This window comes from Podarcis filfolensis (assembly GCF_964270895.1).
Source record: "Podarcis filfolensis genome assembly, chromosome: 3".
Classification (NCBI taxonomy): Eukaryota; Metazoa; Chordata; class Lepidosauria; order Squamata; family Lacertidae; genus Podarcis; species Podarcis filfolensis.
This window is the reverse complement of record NC_139606.1, coordinates 85,185,557-85,192,266: the sequence shown is the minus strand read 5'-3', so window position 1 is coordinate 85,192,266 and position 6,710 is coordinate 85,185,557. Positions and strand designations below refer to the sequence as shown.

At 46.1% G+C, this 6,710-nt stretch overlaps 1 long non-coding RNA gene across 3 annotated transcripts; it reads right to left on the bottom strand.

Annotated features, from left to right (window-relative positions):
- Nucleotides 1-3,272: 3,272 nt before the first annotated feature.
- Nucleotides 3,273-6,338, bottom strand: LOC310758408. 3 transcript variants are annotated; one of them, XR_014545745.1, is made up of 3 exons: nucleotides 5,574-6,338; nucleotides 4,878-5,113; nucleotides 3,273-3,896 (listed from the first exon to the last, which is right to left on the bottom strand). It is a non-coding gene; the product is annotated as an uncharacterized lncRNA (long non-coding RNA). The 3 variants fall into 3 exon arrangements; XR_014545746.1 differs by having other exon boundaries at nucleotides 3,280-3,560; nucleotides 5,574-6,334; XR_014545747.1 differs by having other exon boundaries at nucleotides 3,282-3,556; nucleotides 5,574-6,325.
- Between the last annotated feature and the right edge of the window lie 372 nt (nucleotides 6,339-6,710).

Sequence of the window (6,710 nt, the reverse complement as noted above, 5' to 3'; positions counted from 1 at the left end):
TGTAAGTTGTTTTTAAGGTGAAGGGCAGGAAATAAATTCCCTTTAAAAACCATCCAAACTGGTGACCATTGCCATATATTGCAGAAGTGAATTTCATAGTTATAACCATGTGCTGTATGAAGAAGTCCTTTCTGTTTTGTGTCCTGAATCTCCCACTTTTAAGTTTCATGGGATGAGTCCGTGTTCTGGTATTCACAAGACAAAACACAAAATACAAACCGTATTTGCTTGAGTCTGATGCACCATCAAATCTAATGCGCACCTCAATTTTCAGAACCTTGAAACCAAAAACATAATGGCAAATGTAAATGTGCCATCGAATCTAATGTGCACCTTAATTTTTGCAACGTAATTTGGCCAAAAAAGGTGAGCATTAGATTCAAGTAAATATGCCACCCCCCCAAAAAAAACACATAAAAACCATCAAAAACAATTTTATCTTTTTTTAAAAAAACAACACACAATTAAAAAGCAGTTTAAAAGAATGTAAACCAGGCATAGGCAAACTCGGTCCTCCAGAAGTTTTGGGACTACAACTCCTATCATCCCTAACAGGACCAGTGGTCAGGGATGATGGGAATTGTAGTCCCAAAACATCTGGAGGGCCGAGTTTGCCTATGCCTGATGTAAACAGTACTCTCTGCTGGGTAGCAGCAGTCCTCCCCGCTAGGCCTGGTGGAGAAAGGCTGGAGCAGGACCCTTAGACTCTCAGCAGGTGTCTCCCCTTCTCTTTTTTGCTAAACTAAATTTCCTTGTAAGGGTGTTGCTCCAGCCTCTTGATCATTATGGCTGCCCTTTTTGCGCATGTCCTTTCAAAACCTTCTAGTTACAATGTGGAATGCCTATCACTATTATCAAACATGCTATTATTTTGCTGTTTTAGGCAAACACAATGGACCCATTCTTGTATCACAAGCTGTGTACTAGTGCACACTACTAAATTTCTCCTATTCTATTCTGTTCCTCTTCTTTCTGGAACCAGGCGCAACAAGCCACAAGCCTTGGTTTACTGTGCTGCATGAACCAGCATTCATGGTTTGTTTTCTTCACAGAAGTCATGACTGGTAATCCAACAACAAACCTTGGAAACAACCACAGGAGTTGGTTTGCATATCGCAGACTGCAAAGGCAAAAAGGGATTTTAGAAGTACATTAGAATTTAAATCCACCCCCTCCTGTGCAAAAAACAAAAAAAACCCACCCTTTATCAAGCAGTACCTGTAAGTGTAGTACATTAAAATATTTAAGATGTGGGCTTTTGCAAATCATTTAATCCTTCTGTCAGCTTAAAGAATGAAAGCGGTCTCAGCTACAAACCCTATGTGCTCCACCTCCTCCATTGAAGGGAAATTGGTCATTTTGTGAGAGCTATTCAGTCAACTCTTGCTCGCCCGTTGCTGATGCAAGCTAACTGCTCCTTTCTACGACTGAATGCCATTTATAATAGAAATAACTGCTTACTAATTAGCAGCTATATCTGTTAACTGCTTATTTGTTAGAGCATGAATTAGTAACCAGCCTTTGGCTGGGCTATAACGCTCCATAACCCTGGGAACAATTCTCGTTCATAGAGTAAATCAATACCTGCCAGCCTACCTTTTACAAATACATCCCCCCCCAGGGCATCACATCTCTTTTGCAGCATGCTTTCTGATTCCAGCAAGACGAAGCAGAGCGATGGTGGCGACACCTCATAGCTGATGGTCCATTGTGCGCAGTGATGTATTAATGAGTGTGATTGTTGAGACAGCTACCTTTGCCACAGATATATTGCAAAGCTTAGATATATATATATATATATATATATATATATATATATATATATGTATAGTATAGGTCAGTGATGTTTTGGGACTACAATTCCCATCATCCCTGACCACTGGTCCTGTTAGCTAAGGATGATGGAAATTGTAGTCCCAAAACAGCTGGAGGGCCAAGTTTGGTCATCACTGGTATAGGTGCTGCTGCTCTGTGTAGACCATAGATGAATTAGTCAGTGAGGGGTACCCAGTGGCACTTTTGAACATGACGGATGCCAAGATGTCATTTCCAATTTCTGTAACTGATAAGGCAACCTAATGTGGTATGGTCCAATGGGCAGTGTGCTGAGCTTGGACAGCCAGTTACTTACCAAGCGGCTGAGGGCACAGTAATATTGCATCCTTGTAAACAGGTAAGTCAAAGGCTGTAAAAAATTGGGCATGTTCTGGCATTACATGATGCAGACACTTTGCTTCCTAGATCTGGCCCAGAGACCACATTTGCTCTAGTCCTGCTCCTCTCTTTGCTGCAAGTCCTACAAGACCAGCTCTTCTGGCCTATTTCCACCAGATTTGGAAGGGCAGGGCCCTGTCTGACTCCAGCTGCAAAAGCTGCTTCCCTGTGAGCTCTGCTTCTCAAGATGCCTATAGACTCCTGGGGTAGAGTATTGCTTAGGTGTTTTTTGTTGGGGTCAAGATTTACTTTAGGAAGATGCTTTTTTATGCTCTTAGTCGTTATATTTGCATATTTACTGATAGATCTTACTATGAATTATGTGTGGATTGTTTAACTTAACCATATACTTACTGATAAGTTTCCATGTATTGCTTCTGATTACTTAACTTCTGTTATATTTCTGGAAATACATAAAATCTTTTGATCTTGTATGCTGCCTTGAGTATGGTTTGACTAAGAAATGGCAGCATACAAATGAACTGTGCCACTCCTGACTCCTCATTCCACATGCAGTAGATGACCAGAAGAAAGCAGCAGACCGGGTGATGGGGTGGAGGGCAGACCACATGGCACATTCAGCTCCATCTTCCGACGCCTTGCCGCCTCCACCATCTGACGGAGTCTGCCTAATGAGACATCTGGCTCTGTGTGTTTGCTAAGCAGCTCTGAGTCTGGTCTGTGGATGCATTTGGGACTACATAGTCTTAGGAACCTCATGGCTTGAGCTCCACAGAAGTAAATGAAATCAAGAACTAAATTCAAACTGCCATACAAATGAGTAAAAAGTGTGTCTCAAGTCTCTTACATGAAATCAGAAATACAGTGGTACCTCGGGTTACATACGCTTCAGGTTACAGACTCCGCTAACCCAGAAATAGTGCTTCAGGTTAAGAACTTTGCTTCAGGATAAGACTAGAAATCGTGCTCTGGCGGTGCGGCAGCAGCAGGAGGCCCCATTAGCTAAAGTAGTGCTTCAGGTTAAGAACAGTTTCAGGTTAAGAACGGACCTCCGGAACGAATTAAGTACTTAACCCGAGGTACCACTGTATTCTTTTGTGAAATAAATCTGTTGGGACTCACTGAAAGCCAATGTTTTGCTGACATTCAAGTGCTTAGAGTGTAGAGATGCACTATCCTGCAGGCCTCCTCAAAAGCTTTTGGTGACTGAGGCAGAAAATCCAAAAAGGCACTGGGCACCTGGAAATTTGATCCCTTTCAATGGTGCCCAGTAACTGCTGCATGTGACCCGCAGGGCTTGCCACTTTGGAAAACCCCAGTGTTCAGCTACTGTTGGTTCCAAACAGCTTGCTTGTGTTCACATGTCCTGGCAGCTGCACTTCTTCCTCGTGGAAAGAGAAAAGATTATTAGGAATTCAGCTGTGGAAGTTGGGATTCTTGACAAAGGTGAAACTGAAGACAAACAAGAGGCCGGGCTGAATACTGCTTCAGGCCCTCCAGACATCCTTTTCGTTGCACGTTCATCATGAGTTGTGCTCATGAGGTTACCAGGGCAGTTACACAGGGCCATGACTTTCTGTGCTATTTTTGACAGCAAATGTTTTTGGGCAGTCATGCAGCTTTGTTTGCAAGAGGTGCAGAAATCTGCTAAAATCCTGTAGCTTTCCATACCACAAATTTCCTGGTTGTTTTTTGTTCTGCTGTATAGAGTAAGAGTGCTCCTACAGACAGCAATTAAGTGTTAACATTAGCACTGCAGAACAAATAAAAGTGGGATGGTGTGTAGATGGTCCAATACAAATCCACCATGAATGCACTATTATTATTACATCAATGACAAGTCTGCAGGGGCCCCTTATTTGGATCCCCACCAGCAGATCTCACTACAGATGAGATCGCATTAGATAGGTAAAAATGAAACAGAGACAAACATATGGGGGCGGGGGAATCAAGAAGCACACGCTCCCTCCTTCTCAACCCGATGTCTTGTGACTTATTTATTTGTGCAAAAAACAAGAACAACAAACCCAGGTGGACTGATGCTGCTGGTTACAGAAAAAGTGGAAAATAATCAGTGTATCTATAACACATCTCCAGATACTCAGTTGCACAATGATCAAAAATATCTATTTCCTCACTGCTAGGAGTTCAGTAGAAAGAATAAACGTTTGCAATAACAGCCCCATTTCCTCACCATCACAAGGTCTCATGCTGAAATATATATTCCCCATTACTTGCAGGTAGCTCAAATCCGTTTATTGTGATGGGAGAAAATAATGCTTTACAGCGCTATTTTAAGACAGGGACTGGCTGATGGGAGTTCAATTATTTCAGGAAATGTATTTGGGCTGGGTAGAGAGTAAAACTTAACGGAACTATTTCTGCATCATCAGTTTCTATAAAGCAAGTAGGCACTTCTTGATTAATATTTTAACAGCCTCGCTTACATTGTCTGCACATCTTCACCCCATCATTCTAAAATGGGATCTTGGTGTAATTTGAAAATTAAGGGTTTGTTCCTTGAGGAAATTTTGATTTAACACTTCCCTCATCTCGGATGTGGAATATAAAACGTTCATTTATAAAAAGATTAAAATAGGATTGTGGGGAGGAGAATCCTCTTGACCTAATGAACAGGAGAAGGGGGAATCGCTGGAAGCAGGAAAGTTGCAAAATAAAATCCTGAAAAATGGAAACCAAACCTAGAGAGTCTGAAGGAAGGGACCAGCCAGACGGCGTTCCAGGAGTTTTGCTCTGCTCTGTTCACCCGGGACACGACATCTTGCATAATCCTGCCCAGACGCCCACCTGCGAGGAAGGCGGGTGACTCTGGCTACAGAGCCTTTTGGAAGGACTTGCTCCATTGCCAGAATTGCCTACTGAGAGAAGTCCTCCCCCGACGGCCTCGAACGGCGAAATGGTCGCCTCGGATCTTCGCCTGCGGAGAAAGATTTGCAGCAAAGTGGGGTGGGGGTGGGGAAATAAAAAAGAAAAAAAAGCAGACACACCGGCACCGCTGCTTGGGATTCTCCAGCACGCAAGCCGAGGGTGCATGCATGCATGCATCACGGGCCAGGCGTCTCCCCCGGGCGCAAAAGCCTCGCAGGAGCGCTAGAGCGGCGTAACGCGCAGACACACAGACACGTACAAAGCGGAGTGGACGAACGTGTACCAGTACAGCAGCAGCAGCAGCAGCAGCGCAAGCGGGTTGCAGACGCCCCTTGCATCGCTGATGGGCTTGCAAGCGCGGCGGGCCTCCGCGCTCTCGCAGCGCGCAATGAGCAGCCACACAACAGGTGCAAGCGCGCGAGCAAGGGGAATGTGCAGAGCGCACCGTGCGGATCCCTCCTCCCCGGCGGGATCCGCGTGCCCCTCGCGACACCCCCTGCAAGACAAACCTATAGATCGCGAGGGCTGGGGAGCCCAGACACCCACAGTCGCCGCCGCGGTCTGTTCCTCCGGCCTGGCTCTCCGCCCGCGACGCTCTTCCAGAGAACGAGGCCGGGCGCCGAAGCGGTGCACCCGAAAGCGTTGTGCGTTTTAGCGTGGACGGCTGAAACCTCGGCCGATTCCTGGCATTTCCTTGCAGAAAGGAATGGAAAAAAGCGGGGGGGGGGGAATATAACCAGATAGATCCGTTTTCTGTCAGCCTTGTTTTGTTTTCTCTAATTGGCCCTGGGGGAGGCCGGGAGAATTGGGTAGGAGGCAGGACTCCGCTGGAGCAGAGTTGATTTAATTGGCTCCCTTTCTTTTTCAAAACTAGAAGGGACTCGCGAAGATGGGAGAACGAGCGAAAGTGGAGGGGTGGGGAGGGTAGACGGAGGGAGGGAGCCGGGTTAACAGGCAGATCCTGGAGGATTGCAGGCTTACTTCAGGGTAGGGACTGCGATTAGAAGAGGGCGCCTGCTTCGCGCTCGAGCTGAGCAAAAGGCTCAGGAGATCGGACTTTCCTCCCGAGTCATCTTGGCGATCTGGGGGAAAGGTGACTGCTAGTACGAGAAGAGAGCGAGTTCTCCCGGCCGAGCGACCCGCAAGTTTCTGGAAGGCTGAACTGCCTTCTAGAGCAGATCACGGCGAAGCAGGTATTGAGTTACACCGCGCAGAGCCGCCTTCTATAAGCGGAACAGAACTGGGGGTGCGGTATTGTAGTTGTGCGCTTGCTGTATATATACACACGTTCTTCTAGGAAGGGGGAGGAGCCAAGGCTTGCCACTCCCCTATTACAGTCCGTCCTTTGCAGTGAAAAGCCGCTTTCTGCAAGTTTCTCAGTCCTCTTGCCCTATTCACTCCCCTCCCCTCTTTCAGAAGTTATATCCAAGATGGAACGTTTCTGCCTCCCATCTGTAGAGAACAAAGCGAAAACAACACATTAGGAAAAAAGAGATTTTATAAATTGCAAAAGGAGAAGGAAGAGGGAGGGAACTTTCCAGCTGCCAAAACGTCAGTCCAACGCGCTAAAACTTTGGATAAATCTGACCCGCTGATTCGGGCAAAAACGAGAGCAAGGGGGCAGAGAGGTCGAAGGAGGGGAGGGA